The 19,151-nt window shown below is 40.9% G+C and overlaps 1 long non-coding RNA gene across 1 annotated transcript in view; it reads right to left on the bottom strand.

Moving 5' to 3' along the window:
- Positions 1-19,151, bottom strand: part of LOC130603278 (uncharacterized) — a 94,020-nt gene that overhangs the window by 44,362 nt on the left and 30,507 nt on the right. The window contains exons 2-3 of the long non-coding RNA XR_008973114.1: positions 16,308-16,406; positions 9,420-9,543 (exon numbers count right to left, since the gene is read on the bottom strand). This is a non-coding gene — a long non-coding RNA (uncharacterized LOC130603278). The remainder of the gene's footprint in view (positions 1-9,419; positions 9,544-16,307; positions 16,407-19,151) is intronic.

Here is a 19,151-nt window from a genome sequence, read left to right as displayed (position 1 = left end):
AGTTACATAGCTCTGCTTTCATTATTAACCTACAGAGGAATTACTGGATGTAATTTTGGTTAAATCACATAAACCCTCATAGGGCTGCTATGGCAGCATTCCCTTTTTAATTCCCTGGGGAATGGACTGATACTTCAGAGAAGCAAAATAAGTTGCCCAAACGTAAGTTACTTAGAGCTCAATATTATTACATTTTTCCCTGGAGAGGTGGTAACAAGAGACTAAACTGTATTTGGGGCTTCACTTTCTGTAACATCCACTTTTCTGCAAAAAACAAAGTCAACTTCATTGTTTATCCTCACTTAGGATTGCAAGAGATGTTCGGGATCCTGTGCAAGATGATTAATGTCTTCAGCTGCCAGTGAGGCAAATGGGAGTTAAAGATGCTCAGGTTCTCACTTTAGTTAAATAGATTTCTGCTTGGACCCAGCAACTGGACTGCAATGTCTGCTCCTATGGGAATGCCAGTGTCTATGGTTGCTTTGCAGTTAAGGAAGAGCTCCTGAAAACAGCCAGGCTGCACCAGAACAACACGCCAGGACTAACTGTTTCCAGGTGTGCTCATCAGAAGATGCTCGGGAAAAGTGGCTAAAAATGAGGATCTGTGTAAACCCACCTTTACCAGGTACAGCCAGTTGTCACCCGGAGCTTTATTTCTGCTTTGTGAAGGTGATGCTATTCTTCAATGTTTCCAGATTGTTCCCTGTTCATGGGACAATGGCATCTCTCTGCAAACAAAGGGCAACATTCTCCATTTTGACTTGTCTCTCTAACCTGCACTGCACATTTGAACCTTGTCCCTACCACCAGCAGCACAGATAAATAATTCTTCCAGCCCACCAAGAAGAGAAAGGGAATGAAGGACAAAAATGTCCTTTTATTTGTCTTTACATCCTGGGTTTTACTGCAGATTTATTAATGTCTGGGCAAAATCATTAGTATTCTTGAAAAAGTCTAACTCTCCAGCCAAAACTAAAATTAATTTGATAGATTGTCCTTGACTCCCAATTATTAGGTGAGTGCAGAAAATGTTCATAAACATGAGGGACCTTGACACTGCAATCTGAAAATTGCCCTCATAATAAATTAAAGATTTTTAATATCAATTCTCATTGTACTTTTTGCCCTGCTCCTTCTTCCAAAGAAGGCTTTTGTATGTATTTCAAGCTCCCTCACTTTCTCACAGTTGCAAGAACTTTTATGGGACTGAGCTGTGTATTTTGAAATATTACCTTTGACAAATGGTTCTAACAGCAAACACGAAATGAAAATGTAAGCTGTACTCAGCATCACTTCAAGATTTCAGAGTGTTAGTTTGGTTCAGATGTTCACAAAGACATTCTAATTAAAATCCCAGTGGATTTGCTTTCTAAGAAAACTATCATTTACATGATAATGTTTTATGTCTCAGAGAGAATCTGCAAATAGGCACTGAAAAGAGAAAGAAAGGAAAAAAATGCCTGTGCTGCAAGGACATTTTTATATGAAAACTGGGTCAGAAATCACTTAAAGATTACAGCTATGAGAAATACTGCGTTTTCAGCTTGAAATTTGGTTTATCAAGCCGCTATATAACCTTGATGATCTGATTTGAAATCTGACATTGTAACCTGTGTACGATATCCTTCAGTCCTCCCACTTCCATGTAAAGGAGAACTTACCTAATGAGTTTGATGGCAGTCCACTTTAATAAGCAATGAGAGTTTGGGTCCAATATGAGACACAGATCTGAGGGGGGAGAAGCAGCATTGTGCTAGGCACAGGTATGACATTTTGTCACTGATATAATCCTGAAACATATTTTCCTGAATTTAAAACTCCAGAACCAAAGTACTGTGTAGCCACATATATTTTATTACATTATTCCTAAATCCCTATAAGCAAAATTTATTTCTTTTTCCCCTCTCTCTCTTTATATTATTCTTGGTGATAGTATCCGTGTCTCAAATGTTAGATAATTTTACAGACTCTATTTTGTCTTTTTTATAAATATTTACATTTTCTCATAGCACTGTTTCTTTCATCTAAGTCACACTGTCTCTGTCTCACCGCTGGTCACACACTTCCATTGCTTGTAAAACTGTACAACATTTTCATGCATGGTGAAAGTGACAAAATTCCCCTTTTGCTGGTGTCAGGAGCACTTCAAATTAATTTACTTCAAGATTCTCCTTGTTTTTTTTTCATATTTTAACAGCTAATAAATTGCTACTTTCTTTGGAGAAACTAAACATTTTACTTTCTCTGACAGTGTCAGAGGCTCGGTGCCAACCCTAATCACCACAAACCGCTGGAGACCTATTGATTTAGACAGAGCTAGATCACTCTAACTACTGAAGATCTGGTCGCTAATGTGCTGTGAAAATGAAGTTTTCCTGGAAATGCAGTGCAATGAACTTACAAGCTGAATAAAGAAAATGTGATCCTTCACTGCCTTTTTTACTGCTGGCCATTCATAAGGCACCCAGCATTATGGCCATCCTCAACCTCTATGTAGCTGGTTTGGAAGATGAAAAGGACACTCCAAGCAGTAGGCTTTAACTTTCAGCTTGGTCATATCCCAACCAGTTTCTCTACATTTTCAGGTGTTTTTTTTCCACAGTGAGGACTCAGACTACAGTGCTTTTGTCTCATGGCATTTTAGCACAACCGCTCTAAAATAAAATTGAAAAACCTATATAGAGAGGAGTTCAATGCACACACACACAGAGATATATATATGTATGTACGGGAAAGTTATTCTTTCTCCAGTCTTTGCATTCTTCAAAGCAGCTGAACTAGTTTAGTTCAGGCTGCCAGAAATAGCCTTTTCAGGCACACAGACAGCTTGTAAAATGATAGGTGAAGTTTTGAGTGACGGCAGCAGGGGACAGGGACAAAAGCTGCTAAGCCACCTTGGGTGTTTTCTGTGCTTGTGCTCCCACTGTGATTAACCAGTCAGCTGTATTGAGCTGGGATCCTAAACCCCACATCACCTCCTTTGCTCCAATGGTTCTTTTAAATCTGCAGAAGAACTTGGAAACAAATAGAAAAATGAGTCTGGTGACTTACTGTCGGTGGATGATTAATTGTTCTGAGATTGCAGTCATGATTACAGAGCTTTCATCTCAGATGACACTAATTAGGTTTTTCATTCTTCTGCACACATATGTTGCATCAGAGCAAATTCACTGTGATAGCGCTGGGGAGGATGTATGCAAACCTCTCTGTTTATCGTCCCCAATCAAACAGCCTTAAAAACTACCAGTCAAATAGACGGTTTATTGAAATAACGAACTGTCCAGTTTATGCAGTGCCTAAATCCCAAGGCCTCTGCTCAGGACAGTTTGCCAGTTGGGTTTAGGAATATAGTTTTACCACTCATGGTGAAGCTGTGCCAACGTATACCAGTCCACCCTGCAGCTACACTTCCTGCTGCAGAGCAGACAGACAGGAGATAAATCTGGTGTCTACGCAGCCAAGACAAAGTAAAACACAAGCACTTTTCTCATCAGTGTGTGGGTGAAGTTCAGGGAAACCCAGAAGCCATAGGAGACATCCACTTCTCCCTGGTCCCACTGAAGTGAAAGAGGACATGGGGATCCAGAAGAGCAGGAAATTAGCTTGCCATGCAGGCTGAGATCCACCAGCCTCAAAATGCCTGACAGTGGGTGAGAGCGCAGTCCCTGCTTCAGCTTGCAAATTCAAGTACAGTCAGAGGGAGCTGCAGAGAAGCCACACGCCCTAATGGGGACTGGGATGGGGCTGCTCACCTCCTGCACACCCAGAGGTCTGGAGAGCACAGGGAACTAAGCTGGTTACGCCAGCGACGCTGCTAACGCAGGAAAACGAGGAGGAGAGAGGAGGTCAAAGCAAAGCATGGGAAAGCACATGGGAAATTTGAGAGTTAAAAAAAAAAATAAAACAGACTATAACTGCTTAGTAAACATAATTTTTTCTCACTCTGGGACAACCCTGCTTTTCTGAATGTATCCTACATCATAATGGCACATGGAACATATTAACTTGCAGCCATGACCTACATTAGGATCAGAAAAGGACTGTTTTAGCTAAAACAAAGTTGTGAGCTGATGTTGTCAAAATACTGAGCTGTTGTTTTTCTTACAGACTTTAGGATGATCCCCTGCAGCAAAAGGCTTCAATGGATTCAACAGCAAAGCCTGTCTGCTAATAGCTTTCAAGCATTTAAATCCTCAAATCCCTGGGAAGCAAGGCTATTCCTCAGTCATCAGGCTCATTTGATCTAATAGCACAAACATAAACAAGAGCAAAACCAGGGGACTGAGGGAGTAGAAACAACATTTCCCAGAAACATCCAGTAGGTGTGAAGTTATCTGGAGTCCCCAGCATAACCACATCAAACTAGTGAGATATATATGTACTTGGCACATCCGTGCTGCTTTAGCCCTTTTGGAGTATAACCAAAGTAGGAAAAAGCCAGGACAATCTCCTTTTCTGCAGAAGAGGCAAAGCAATATTTGTTTGTTCAAGAGGCTGATGCACACAAATGAGCAATGCACCCAGAGCTTACTGACAGAATGGCTGGATCCTATTTTTGAAGCCGTATTTTTCACAACCTAAAGACGCAAACCTAAGAAGGCAGAGATGGGCCTTGAGTTCCCTCTGGTTTTACTTTTGGTGCATTTCCAGCAGCCTGGCTCCTGTGTTCACTCACATTACCCATGTTGCAAATTCATCCTATACCCTGTGTGTGGAAACCAGCCTCTTGTGAAAGGATTTGCAGCACTCTCCCATAACAAAAAGCTCCGCTGTGCTCTCCTTGTCACTCTATTCTCTGAGGCTCTTGAAGTGGATATACTAACCCATGAGCAAACAAGCTTTGCCAATGAACTTAGATACCCAGTTGCAATTAGGAGGCTGTGGCTGATGATGCATAACACAGAAAAGACTGACAAGACTGAAGGAGTGCCACAAAATGTCATCAGGCATTATCAACTGCCATTGGGCCTGGAGCTTTCCTGGGGAAGCCTGCCAAGGAGGCAAGTGAGTACAATGACTGCGACTCAATGGCAAGTAGTCTCAGACAGTGTAAGAGGCCCAGAGTTGTCACATATAAATCTCCAAAGACTGGTGAAAACAGCTAGTGAAAGCAAGTGAAGCAGCAGGAAGAGAACTCAGGAGGCAAATGTTAGAGCATCACCGAACCATATGCAACCCTACAAAGATAATGGCCCTAAATTACCTCTCACTTGCATTGGTTCATTAAGAATTTGATAGAGCTGTACTGGTGCCACTGAAAGCCTATTCAGAGAGCTAAGTGGACTCTGGATCAGGCCCTAGGACTGGAAAATATATTAGCTCATGAAGTACACTATTACATATTTTATAAGGGAACAGCTATCAATGTCTGCTCCACCCAGAGAACATACAAAAAACAGCTGGAAATAAGAACAGCTGTGTATATCCCAGCCACTCTTTAGCTGCAGTTTCTTCCAGCTACTCCTGTGCTAATGTTAGACATTTCTATGGCTCCCTATTTGTAGAAGGAATCTTTAAACACTGAGTAAACAATTAGGTTCAGTGACATATGAGTAAAATAATTATAGCGTAAATAAGATATGCTTGACACTATTGTTAATTATTTGAGCTAACCTCTGGGTATGCAAATGTGGATGATGAGAGATGTGTTTGCAGGCATCTCTGGTAAGTGCTTCTTACACCACAACTTTTCAACCAAGATTTTGGTCTTTGCTAGCCAGATTTAAAACTAGTCTATGAATACACTGCAAAGGAGAGCATCCGTTGCTGATACAGAAGGTTTTTCTATAAAGGTCTTCCGAGAACAATGGTCAGCGGAGATACATAGTGGCTGGAGGTGTTGCTAGTGAGACTACTACTTATTCCTAAAACAGAAACTTTCAGACCTGTACCAAATGACTTGCCTCTTGGGCAAAATATTTCACTCTTACTCAACAGAGCTAATTTTGATCACACGGTGTGCGCAAGACCCATTCGCAAGTCTAACATAATGTCATCTACACTTACAAGAGGGAAAAAGAGATGTATTAATCTGCAGATAGATGGATTCTGTATCTGGAAGTTGGACACCAATGGTGTTCTTTCACCATGATTTTCCTTCTCCTTTAGCCATATAAACTACAGTATGTGTTGCATTATGGCTGCTTGAGCATTGAATCTGAATATCCAACAATTGAGAAAGACATTTTATGGCATATAACCCTGGCTCCCTGGGAATAACAGACAGGTATTTAATTAATAGGAACTTGCATTTTTTTTCTCCTAAAGATAAATGATAAAAAATACAAAATGCTGTATTTTGCAGAGTGCCCTTGTGAAAGAAAATGTATCTGAGTGGAAAACTTGGCCAGAGTTTTCCATAACACACCAAATTAAACATGAGCTCCATTTGGAAAAGACTTCGAGTGTGCCTAAGGCTGTTTTTAGTACTGCTTATATGGAAACGTCACACCGTGCATGTCTCCATTGTAACCCACACAAAACTGATATTGCTCCCCAGGAATGCAGTCTCATGGCCTGTGCTGGTGAAGTAATGTGTGTCAGTCTTCATGGATAATTGGGAGATTCCTGAGGTTTTAGCTCTCTCGATCAATGCTAGCCTGAAGTTGCATATAGGACAGATTCTAGTAATTCACTGTCTCTTTCACTACAGCAGAGCTACAGAAGTCTATTCACAAGAGATGACTTTTGGAGTCTAGTGTTTCTAATGCATACATATATCACATATCTGTCCTGAAGTCTTATGTGAAATCCTTCTACCATCTGATATTATCTATATGATAAGAAATAGAATTTGTTCAATCATAACAGAAAAGCCCAAAGCTTATAATATCTGCCAATTTAATGTGAAAGTTGTCATGACAGAGGAATTCCTGGGTGTCACAATGCTGTAATGGCAGCTCCCCTTCCCAACACTTAATAAGAAAGCTATTGCCAATGAAGAGGAAGGGCACAGAGAATACCAGTGATGTTAAGTGTCCGGGCCACAAAGACCTAGCCTGTTGAAATTAGTTTTTAATAAATATGCTAAAACAAAAGAAATTCCTGAACACTGGACAACAGCAAGTGTGGTGCCAAAAGTCAAAAATGGAGCTGAAGTGTGAGCCAGCTGGCCAGCAACAATGGGAGGTGAGGCAAGGCAATGAAAAACTGATAAAAAAGAAAATTAATTGAAATAATAAAGCATAAAAATATAATTTAAACCGGCAATCCTGGTTTTACGGAAAACAGGCCTCATCATATATATCTGATGTTATTCTTCGATGAGATTACAAGTTTGGTTGATAAAGATAACTGCGTAGATGCAACACAGAGTTTGGTGAGTCAGAGAACTCCGCAGAACACAACATGCTGGCTATAAAAACATTACGAAACTTCTGTAGAAGAGAGGTTGTTTGTAGCAAGTTATGGTTGCAGGCCAACCACAGTCAATGGTTGGAAAGCTTCAGCAATCTGACATGCAGGAATTAACACCAGAAAATAAGAGGTTAATCATGGAGATCAATGTGCATTATTTAGCAATTCTGGGCACTTAAAATCATTTTAATCCAGCCAAATGCAAATTTTCACAGCTGTCAATGAAGAATGTAGGCTGTACTTGCAGCAAGGAAGACTACTTGGAAATCAGTGAGAAGGGAAAGAGTTAATCAGCTGAATACAAGGCCTTGTTCTAGGAAAAGAAAAGAAAAAAGAAGAGGAGAGGAGAGGAGAGGAGAGGAGAGGAGAGGAGAGGAGAGGAGAGGAGAGGAGAGGAGAGGAGAGGAGAGGAGAGGAGAGGAGAGGAGAGGAGAGGAGAGGAGAGGAGAGGAGAGGAGAGGAGAGGAGAGGAGAGTAGAGGAGAAAAGAAAAGAAAAGAAAGAAAAGAAAAGAAAAGAGAAAAGAAAAGAAAAGAAAAGAAAAGAAAAGAAAAGAAAAGAAAAGAAAAGAAAAGAAAAGAAAAGAAAAGAAAAGAAAAGAAAAGAAAAGAAAAGAAAAGAGAGAACAGAAAAGAGAGAAGAGAAAAGAAAAGAAAAGAAAAGAAAAGAAAAGAAAAGAAAAGAAAAGAAAAGAAAAGAAAAGAAAAGAAAAGAAAAGAAAAGAAAAGAAAAGAAAAGAAAAGAAAAGAAAAGAAAAGAAAAGAAAAGAAAAGAAAAGAAAAGAAAAGAAAAGAAAAGAAAAGAAAAGAAAAACAAATTTGACCTTTGATTACACTAAAAGAAGAAGAGAATTGGAGAATGGATTTTTACCTCTGCATGCAGCACCAGCAAAACTATCCTGGTTTAGCACTTAATTTTTAAGGCTGCTAAATTTTGGAGTAGAAAAGTCTAAAATACTTTAGCAAAATGTTTTACATATTATGTATGGAATTCAATCAGTTTAATTAACCAGCAAGACAATGGAAAGGTGGCTTGATTGCAGTGTGTTTATACATACAAAAGAAGAAAATAGTGGGTATCAAAGGACCCTTTCATCTAAAGGAGCATAGCATAACAAGAAGCAAGGTCTGAGATGTGAAGCCATACTACTTGAAGTAAACAATTAAGAACACACTTTAATAGGGAAAGTAGAAAATTGTAGAAATTACTGAGGAAATGACAGTTTACAAATGAAAACTAAATGCTAGTTGCTTTTCTGGAAAAAAAATCAACTAAGTATAAGTTTTCAGGATAAATGCAGGGGTGACTGGCCTTCATTAAATAAAATGTCAAACTAAATGATCTAATGGTCCTTCCTGGTCATAAAGAAAATGAATCTCTGAAGGAACAGACACTGCTTTTTCTTTAAAAAATTGCATGATGACTTTTGGTTTTCAGCCAGTTGAAAACATGCTTTAAATTTTCCAGAGTTTTGACTGTTTTTTCCATTCTGCCTTGGGTATTTCAAGTATATCAGTATAAATGTTGATAAATGTATTTCCCACCAAAAAGGAGATTGTTCAGTCAATAGTTTCTACTGCCATCCATATATTTTTGTATGTTTATGACTAGCTTTACAAAGAGCTGGACTCCTCTGCATTTCCTGGTGAGAACCAGAACGCTTTGTCATTGAAATGTCCATAAAACTTTGTTTTGTGTTTTTTTCTTACCTGAATTTAATATTTTGTGAGTAATCAATGAAGTGAATGAACTTGACATACAAAGTCATCGTTTATTCCTATCTTTGAAGCCAAAAAGAGCTACATCAGTGCCATCTGCTAAAGTTTTTCATTTCTGTAGCACATGATGGGATCACATGAATGTGGAGCAGTTTCTCACTGCAGCACCATATGTGGTGTCACATTTTCTGCATACCTTCATTGCTACATGATACATCAGCTTAAAAGACAACTACGTGGATTTGTGCAAATTTTGGATCCCAAGCATATTAAAAAAAAAAAAAGATAAATGGAGAAATCTAATGGGACGGGACCTCCAGGACCAGTTTTTCCCAGCATTGCTTACAGCACGTCCTAGTTCTTCCCATCATTTTCCCCTCATGATGGGAAGGCGTTGTGCAGCTGGACCACGCGGCACTGATTCACGTGGTCTGCGCTGCTTGACACGGTTCACACCCACGTAGTGAAAACTGAAAGAAACAACATCCTTTTGTTTCACCAGCAAGATCAAGGCTGGTTTTTTTTTTTTCTTTCTTAGTGATATAGCCAAATACGGGTTGGTTTATCACACTGGGGAATTCCACTTTGGGAAAACAAAGGATGAAGTGGTGTTTCCTAATGAAAAGCATACACTGCTGCAACCTACAGGCCACAGCCGGTATGAGCCTGCCAAGAAATGCTTTTTTTTTTTCCCCCCCCTTGTATAAGAGATTTTTTACTCTGTTTTCCTCTCAGTGCTCTACTGATTGTAATGGAATTATTTCTGAATTGTTCGCTATCAATGAAAGGAGAATTAGCTGCACTCTGTTTCCAAACTCTTCCTTAACAAGTACCAACATGTTGTCCTCCATCTATCTTCCTCCCACTCTGGGCATTTAGTTTCTTCTAGCAGTACATTCAGAATTTAAAAAGGAAAAATCCTGCCACACACATTTGCTTAAGGTATATTTAAACAAGTACAAGGCAGAGTTGCAGTCGGAGCTGCACACTTCATAGCAAACCTTCCTCCAAATGAAGCGAAGGTCTCAGGGTAGGCAAATTACATAGAGGTATCAGTCTGGAGTAACCTTAGGCACCTTCACTAGGTTTTCCCCCATCTACCAAGTTTGAGAAGACAATTTGTCAAATAGCCTAGCTTGTATTTCAACTCCTTTACTACAGACATGCTTATAATGCTTGGAAACACTACCTCCTCCTTGAACAGGGTGCTCACAGCCCCTTAGTTTTTCTGATGACAGTCAAAACTCATTTCACATTTCTGCTCAAAGCATCAGTTGTAATTATGAGAAAGATCAACCTGGGACCCCATGGAGCAAGCCATAGGTTTTGCCCAGCAGGCAATGGTCTGACTTGCCATCTGTTCTTCCCTTTGCATTATTTTCCTGTTGGAGGACGGCTGCAACCATCAAATTACAAACTAAAAAAATAACGTGGCTGGTTACACTCCACAAATAATAAATAACCAGATCACCTAGAAGGCAGTACACACAGGACATGGAAACTGCTTTTCTGGTCTTTCAACGCTCATTTGCCACTCACATATCCTTTGTGCTTTTGAATACCTCCCTTTGTACATGAACACTTCATGTGCCGTCAATGATTTGCTTGAATCATACACATTTCCAAATAACTACATGGTCCAGCACCTAACAGTAAGCTCTGAAACCAGAAGCAGTTTGTAAATCATTCACAGAATCAAACAGAGAACAGAGCCTAGGAAAAGTACTATTTGAACAGCTATAATATACTTAAAATATTGCAATAAAACATTGATAGTTGGAAATCAATAGGGTCTGACAGACTAAGTATAACTCAGAGGTCACAAATATGAGTTTAACTAACTTCAGAAATATTACCTAGGCTGGATGAAGATGAAAATTGGCCTTTTCCTTTACTGAGTGAAGAAAGTGATTTCCTGCACTGTGATCATGTAGAGGTTTCACCTCTGCGCTGCTGTGCTGCTCTCCTGATAAGAAACTCTTTAATCTCCCTGACCCAGGGAACACTGATTTTCCTGATTTTCCAAAGGAAGTCATAACATGCAACATGCCTTCATCTCAGACATGTCCAGAGCCCTGAACAAAGCAGCATGACGGGACGTGCAACAGAGCTGCAGTGAGGCATGAGTCAGCCTCCTTTGGCCATAAATCTAAGTCATTGCAAAACTCCCTTCCATTTGTTCCATCTGATCCTCTCCTCTGATTAATTTTGCAATGGTGTAATTTTCACAGCACAGTTATACTCTCTGAAGGAGGTGCGGGATCTCTCGGGGAGTTTTGGAACAGTGTTGCCAACTCACATGATTTTTATCTCGAATCTTATGATTTTTCAGCTTTCTTCTGCTTTGGCTGCCAGAAGCATGCAATGACATGAGAAACCCAGCTACCTTCCCTCTTAATTTTTATTAATAGCAATTTTCTAGTCGTTATGGCTGTACCCTAAAGACCCAGAAATCAAAACGCAAAAGAAAAAGAAGCCAATTTCATCATTTTAACTGTGATTTTTAAGATTACTTGGTAATTCATGAAACCCTGACTCAAGATATTTTTCTATTGAAGTTGGCAGCACTGTTTGTTTTTCATTCTCACTAAACTGCCCCTTAATATATTCCGTCTCGGTTATTAATGAAATGGGGAGTACAAACTCTGTAACTGGAGGCAGAACAGCAACCCAAGTCATTTTTTTGAGGTGCCTGCAAAGGGCTTGTTGGTACTGGATGAGGAACAGGGCCATCAGGACTCTGGGAAGGTGAAGGGATGGAGCTGTCCTAACTGGAAAGACAAAGAAGAGAAAGAGAATATAAACTTGGTCTCCTTAAGGAAATTCCCCTCCATAGAGATTCCTGGAGGAAGGATAGCCTCTTTGAGCTTTTTCCTCCACGAAGAGAAGAGATGGGCTGGCAAAAATCAAAGGCACCCACCATCTGCAAAGCAGGTCCCCATACACATGGCTGAGTCTGCTTTTCCTTCGGTTTTCACAGGGCTGCAACTAGAACCAGAACCAAGGAAATACTGTTCTTGGGGCAAAGAGGAGTCTGTATTTAGCCTCCTTTGAACCCAGAAAGGAAAACGATACATATTCGGCAGTTACCCAGCTTGCAAGCTGGGATTCTCCTTAGCCTTTCCAGGTGCCAGGGGCTGTGCACACAATACCCACAGTGTCACTGCTCTTCAAAAACATAAGGGCTTGCAAATAAACCGCAGGGGTTTAATTCTCTTCTCAGGCATTCAGTAAGGGTTTTGCTGAAGTCTAGTGTGACCAAGCCATGCTACTCACAGGCCAAAATCCCTATGTTGCTAATATAGCAGACAAGCACTTATAAAGGGCAGCTTTGCTATGGACAACCAGTTTTGACCCTGAAGAGACATATGACCATCAAAGCTGCTGTTCCTCAAAGGTTGGCAGGAGGTTGTGCACAAGATGCTTTTTCCTCTCTAAGAAGACCTGCTTTAACATCAGTTAGGCAATAAAGGAAGTGCTTCTGCCCAAGAAAACTGTGGCAAAATATTCTCTGGGTGTATGTTCCCTTGCTGAGCTGTAGCACGGTCATGAGCTGGTGGCCACAACATGAGTACTGTCATGCTTGGCATCTTTCTGACAGTGTTACCTACTGAAAGCATTTAATTAACTGATAATTTAAAACCTTCAGAACAAACAAAACACAACACAACACATTTAGCTCTGATGACTTTGGAGAAAACCTCAAAACCATAACCTGGGCATCCCTTGTAGGCAATAAAAGCAAGTGGTTTTGCCAGGTTTTGTGTTTTGCTTTCAGATACTGTGGTTATAAAGTCAAGCTCATGCTTTTAGAGGACCTGACATGATTTTTGCACGGCAGGAGGCATTAACAACTTATCTGGGCAGTATATTTGAGAGAAAAATCATTTAGTAGATATTAGCTATCTCTGGATAGTAATGGGCCAGTGAAGAAAAATGTGTTTTGCTGAAGAGTTCATTACCATTGCAAGTTTCACTTGCTTTAAAACAACTTGCATATTAAGTAGCAATAATGTAAGCCTCATTAGGAGCTGCTCATATGTCTGGCAGGGAAGGGATATATAGTTCTGTGACGTGTAAGCTCTTCCCAACCTTTTCTGCTGGCAATCTCACCCTACCAAGCTCCTCATCCAGGTGAAGGCTCCCACTTCAGCTACTGACCTGCAGTCATTCCTCTTCTCCTTTATGAATAGCTACTCACATATCTTTCCATCTGTCAAGTGGTGTATTACTCTGTAAGTGCAAAATGGATTACTGGTATGTCCATTACTAGATTGGAGTCACAGTGAAACAAAGTGATATTCAAGGAGGATGAGTAAATGTATCAAAATGCAGTACCCGGGAAGGATTCAGCCCACTACAAATGGAGAATTATGCTCAGCTGTACTGAGCTTTGCCCCAGAGAGGAGAAAAGAGACCTGGAGAGCTAAGTCCTATAGCCTGATATTATATACAATATTATTGGAAGAAGGTTTTTTGACAAATGGAACATGTAAATGTGCAGATTTGCATTTGTAAATTTGCAAACGTAAACTTGCACACAGAGATAGAGATTTCTAAGTGTACTGAATATTCTGGGAATATGGAATGCACCCCTTTGAGTGAAAAAAAAAAAAATCAAGATTTGGTGTATTAATAGCCAGACACAACTAATAATGAAAGAATTTCACCCAAAACTGTAAGATATGTTGTATTTTTCATGCCTCTAAGCAATGAATAATGGCATTTCCTGTAATCTATAATAAAAAACCCTTTAATTTCTGCCAAGTATGAAGTTCTTATGAAGTTAAAGGAATAAAAATTCTGACCTTCAAACGCAGTCATACCAATAGTAATAAACTACAAAATATGGACAATCTGGTTTACCATTATCCCTCAGTTAGATGAGATTAGCTAATCATGCAGTTTAGTTTCCAAACATCTATATAGTGCTATTATGTTTGCTTGTTTGTAGTTCTGGCAGACAAGCCTCAAAAGGATGAAAAACATGATTAAGGATTTATTTACATTTTCTTTAAATACCAGCAGCATTATATTACGAATGATGCTTTTAATCACCTACCCAATTCTGTGCTTATAATGCTGCCTATAAATTCTGAGCACTGATTTATTTTTTGACAAAGCATTGCTGGTTTTATGTGCAAACCTACAGAGCCTGATCTAACCCTCATTAGAGTCAAGAATCAATGGCTTTTACAGACATCTGAGCATTCAACCAGGTCCCACTGGTATCTTTTTAAATCAGTAGCAATCACACAAGAGCAACAGAGAACTTGCAGCTTCATTTCAAAATTTCAAGTCATGTTAAATCTACTGTTTTAAAGCCAGACCTTGAGAGGCAGAGGTGAATGCTCCCTTTTACAAGGAGCAGACCCTCTCCTGTGGGTGGCTTTTAGCAGTAGTTCTAAAATCAATGTACAGAAGAAGCATCTTGATCCCTAAATTTCAGATGAAACATGAAGTTACATGGCACACCTGAGCAGACCCATCGGTTTAACACTGCTAAATGTGGGAATTCCACTCCCTTTGCCAGGGCTGCTCCTTTCCCTTCCTTCCCTCACCCCTTGCTCCTGCCAGCACAGCTCCAGCCCCCACTTTGCACAGCCTGTCCCTTGTGAGACACTGAGTCAGCTCAGACCACTAATCTGGCAGAAAACTATCCACTTTTTCCACCTGGTTAGCCAGCTTACAGCACTTCCCTTAAACCCACTTTTGCAGTTGCAAAGCCAATTTACCCGAGAACTGCCATATTATCACAACATTATGTAAAATTAGCAGCATCAAAAGCCTTGACCCTGACTTTACCCCCACTCACACAAACCAAGAGGAACTACACTAGCACATAAAAGAGCTGTAAGTGAGGGGAAACTCAAGGTTTCAAGATCTCTGAGTGTCCCAAACTACTCCTGCCTTTGTGGGCTGCACTCTGGCTGCCCACTCATCACCTTGGATGCTGCCTCTGAAAGGAAGGGGAAAAAAAATCAAAGGCTGAGAACAAAGAAGGTCATTCAGCAGCTGTTTCAATCCTATCTTTATTTAACCATAGGCCCCAAGAGCTGGAAAGACTTACTAGGTCATCCTAAGTCAACTGCATGCTAAAGCAGGAATGCACTGTGTAGTATTTTCTTTAGAGTTTTTATCAGTTTATATTTAAATGATTCAAGTAATGGGGATTCCACCATCAGCCAAACTTTGCTGTTTGGAAAAACACACAGACAGCTTACATTTCCTTCCGCTCCTTTTCATGCCATTCCTACTCACTGTGTCTCTTTCTACCAACACAACTTTCCCCGTGCTTCTAAAGCAGCTTCCCCATCCCTGCCATGGGGTCATGTTCCACTGGGACAGGGTGGAGTAAGAGGAAAGGTTTACTCATGTGAAATACAGCTTTAAGCACAAATTCATTTTCAAGCCCTTGGGAATATTTGCACCTTGGTCACTGACATAAAACACAGCAATCTTGGGAATGTCCTGAGAGGTTTTAAAGTGCAAGCTGGTGATCCTGACAAACTAGACCCTGCCCTGTTGGGTGACTCCAATGTCACTATGACAGCTGAATTACTCTGCTTCTTTCAGCTTTTATTTAAGCCATTCAGGCTTCTTTTAAACATCCCTCCATTTACAGCCCTCCCGCCCTAACTGACATCCTTCCAATCTGTGCAAAGGAGCCTTTGTTTCCCCGACCCACTCTAGAGAAACAAGGCCCTTTGCAAATTGCAGACCATCCTTTCAATTATACTTCTATAGTAATGCTGGCACATTAGTTCCACTTATCCTTGGTTAATAGTTCAGCTTATATTCAAACAGCCATTAACATAAAATCAACACAGCAATTTTGTATGAGTTCTCATATCATTAATCCATTTAAAGTGGATACACAGTTCACACTCCAAATTCACTTAATTATTAACTTCATAACATTTAAAGAGGCCATGGTCTTTGGATCCATTGGAATGCTTTGTTTTGTTATTATTTTTTCCCTTCTCCCTACTTCTATAGGTTTTCTGAAGAAGTTAATTTTGCAAGGTTTGGGTAATGCTTGGAGATAGGTCACCTCTGTGGGAAACCCCCACCTAATTACGGGTTCAGCCTCATGAGGAATAGCCTTAAAGAGCCCATTGGCTGGCTGGTTGGCTCAATTGAAGGAGAGAGGGGAAATGTCCATGATGGGCTGCATAAAATGAACCCCATTTTTCCAAGCCCCTCTGCAGAAGGCAGCCCTGAGCATCCCAACCTGAAGCATCCCCCTGCAGGCTCCTTTTGGCCTCCTCCACTGCCATGAGATTCAGGAAGCCCTCATGTTGTCCTGCTCTGGTGGCAGCCACAAGCCCTGCTGAGGAAGGGGAGATAATTACATCTTCCTCTGTATCCAATATAATTAGCTCTCTAGCTCTGGCACAGACAGTGGATATATCATGATAATTTCTAAGTACTACACACAAAATTAATAGATTCATCAAAATTGTCTATGGAGAAGCTTGTTTGCCTCCATAATTTAATTCAATACTTCATTTTTCTCACTCCTTCCCCATCCCTCTCCTTTCTCTCCTTGTCGTCATCCATGGCAAATGATGTTCGCGCTTCAGCTGCTGTTACAGGGCAAAAGCAATCAGCAAGCAGCGGGTCTTGCATTTCACTTTGAAAAATGGCAGGTTAGGGCTTGTCTGAATCCTTGCACAATTTGTGCCGCTGTTGGAGGCCTTTCCCAGAGACTGGTCTTCCTCCAGTGGCTCCAGTGGGGTTTGGGAGCATGAACGAAGATCTGGGAAGGATCAGAAAGACATTCAGGTGCCATGGAGAAACGTGTGCATGGCTGATGGGTCTGGGCACTACCCCGAGGGTCCCAGTGACAGCAGAGAAGGGTGCCCAGCACCACGCAGTGACCCAGCCTGGATTCTACCTTGCTGTCATGCAAGGCAAGGCTATCAGACTCAAGCAATAGGTAGGTCCATGCTGGACATGCTGTTTGCCAAAGTCCTTGAAAAGTACTTTGTGCCACCCCTGTGATTATCATGGTTCATTTCATTACCTTAAAGCCATTTCTGCTTGCCCTGACTACATAGCAAGCTGCATCTTGCAGTACAGACATATCCTGAACACCCTTTCTCTTCTCCAAGACATCAGGACATGTCCATTTGTAGTACGATATTGGCAGGAAAATGTACTATAATAGACACAAGTAGATACTAATTACATTAGGCTTTCTGCTGGAGAAGGTTCATTTTAGCCTATGAGGTTACCCTGCTTTTCCCTGTCTTTCAGAGAGAAGTGAATGCTTGGAAGATGATATCAGTGGAGAGGAGCCAAAGTTTATTAATGCAGTCCTACCACAGACATCAGCAAAAGCACAATCATATATGCACAGTGCTGCAGGTTATAAGCAAAGGTTTTAATTTGGATACTGTAGTAAAGAAAAGAGCAGAACATCCCAGGACAGATAACTGCAGTGTGTGGTTTATTCTTCTCAACTGGGCCTTAGGATGTTTCCCACGTCTTCACCACACTTAACACTGTTACCTCTTAATTCAGGCACATGGGAATTCCCAGTTAGTGTTTCCTTCAGACTGCTTTTAAAAGAATGGGTAAGTACTTGATAAAACTAGGTGCAACTTTGCGCCTGTTTTATTGCTTGCTTGGTTATTGCTCTGAGAATAAATGTTGTTTCCTATTTGAGATTTGAGTGTTATCCATGCCTCTTACTGGTCCTTTTCTGTTTGTTGTATGCATCTACTTATAAGGTAATCCTGCTTTTACTATAAAACACAATAAAAACATTGAAAGGAGTTGTAAAACTGCCCTAGAACATTGTGACATTTCACAAATATTGGCAAACATCTCCATGTTCTTCCTAAATTTGCCAAAGGTTTTCTAAATATTGTGTTCAGAAAACACAGTCCTCATGAAGAACAGCTTCTCTAAACAAGATCCAGAGGCTGGTTTCAGGCATCATGCAGATGAGCGCTCTCACTGCAGGCACTTATGTGTTCCTTGGGACTATGGTCCCTCTAGCAGTTGCTGGGGAGTTGAAGTAATTGAGAACTTGTCTGTCCCTACCTGAGCATGAAGCAGTGATTGTGGCTCTTGGCAATTTGAAGAGTATCACAGGACAGGAGAAAGCCTACTGAAAAACACAGACTGCTCCTAAACAGCCAGATTCACATCAGGAGATTCATTATATCATCCAGGTAGTGCATGGTGCTCAGCACTCTGGAGAGTGTGACTACAGTAAGGACTGGACCTTGTGGTGGCATTACAGCACAGCCCAGCAGCTGAGCTTACTGCCCTATGGCACAGCCACCACATCGGAGGCTCGAGAGCACGAGAGGCTTTGTAACTGGAACAGCTATATTTCTACCTAGCATTTTTAAGAGGAAAAAAACGTTAAAACCAAACTCAAGCCGTGGAGGTACAGCACATGAACAGGCCAAGGTGCAGAGCACACCCACAGTCTGCCCAAGCAATTTGCATCAGACAAATCCCCATGCAGTGACTCAGACAGCGCATCCCCCAAGCCACGGGTTGGTGCATGCACTGCTGCCACAGGCAAGCTTTGCAGGCAGGCAGCCCTGCCAGCACTAATGGTCTCACTGTGCTGCTGCTCATCCTCAAACACCCAATCGAGGACGTGTCCAGACAAACAAGGCTACTGAGCTCTAGCCTCGAGCCAGAACGGACTCAGCAGCAGTAGTGGAAAAATACCTCTTTCCCATGTGTATCCATTCACTCCTATGGGCAGCTGCTCTTACCTCCCCATTCCTCTCCATACTACACATGAGTTAATATAAACTAACTTGGAGGGCTGCCCTGCTTTCGGGATTCACGTCATGTTGGGCCCCTCGCCATCCTCGTAAATATGTACTAAAGTTATGGTCTGTGTTCCCAGAATAGATCATGTTGTAATCAAATCTGGAATAATGTGGTTAAATATTTTCTCCATTTTACTGGGTCCAGCTATTTGCTGTGAAGAAACATCACTGGAGGAAACGATTTAAGGTTGAATGATCCCAAATTTACACCTTCCTTTTGATGAAGATACTTAAAAGGAAGAAAGGAATTGAGACAACGATGGGCTCTTTTG

The sequence above is a fragment of the Pezoporus wallicus genome, unplaced genomic scaffold, assembly GCF_028554395.1.
Source record: "Pezoporus wallicus isolate ANWC-B61680 ecotype Strahan unplaced genomic scaffold, APGP_CSIRO_Pwel_v1 scaffold_7392, whole genome shotgun sequence".
Lineage (NCBI taxonomy): Eukaryota > Metazoa > Chordata > Aves > Psittaciformes > Psittacidae > Pezoporus > Pezoporus wallicus.
The sequence above is the reverse complement of the archived record's forward strand: the minus strand, read 5'-3'. Positions and strand labels throughout refer to the sequence as shown.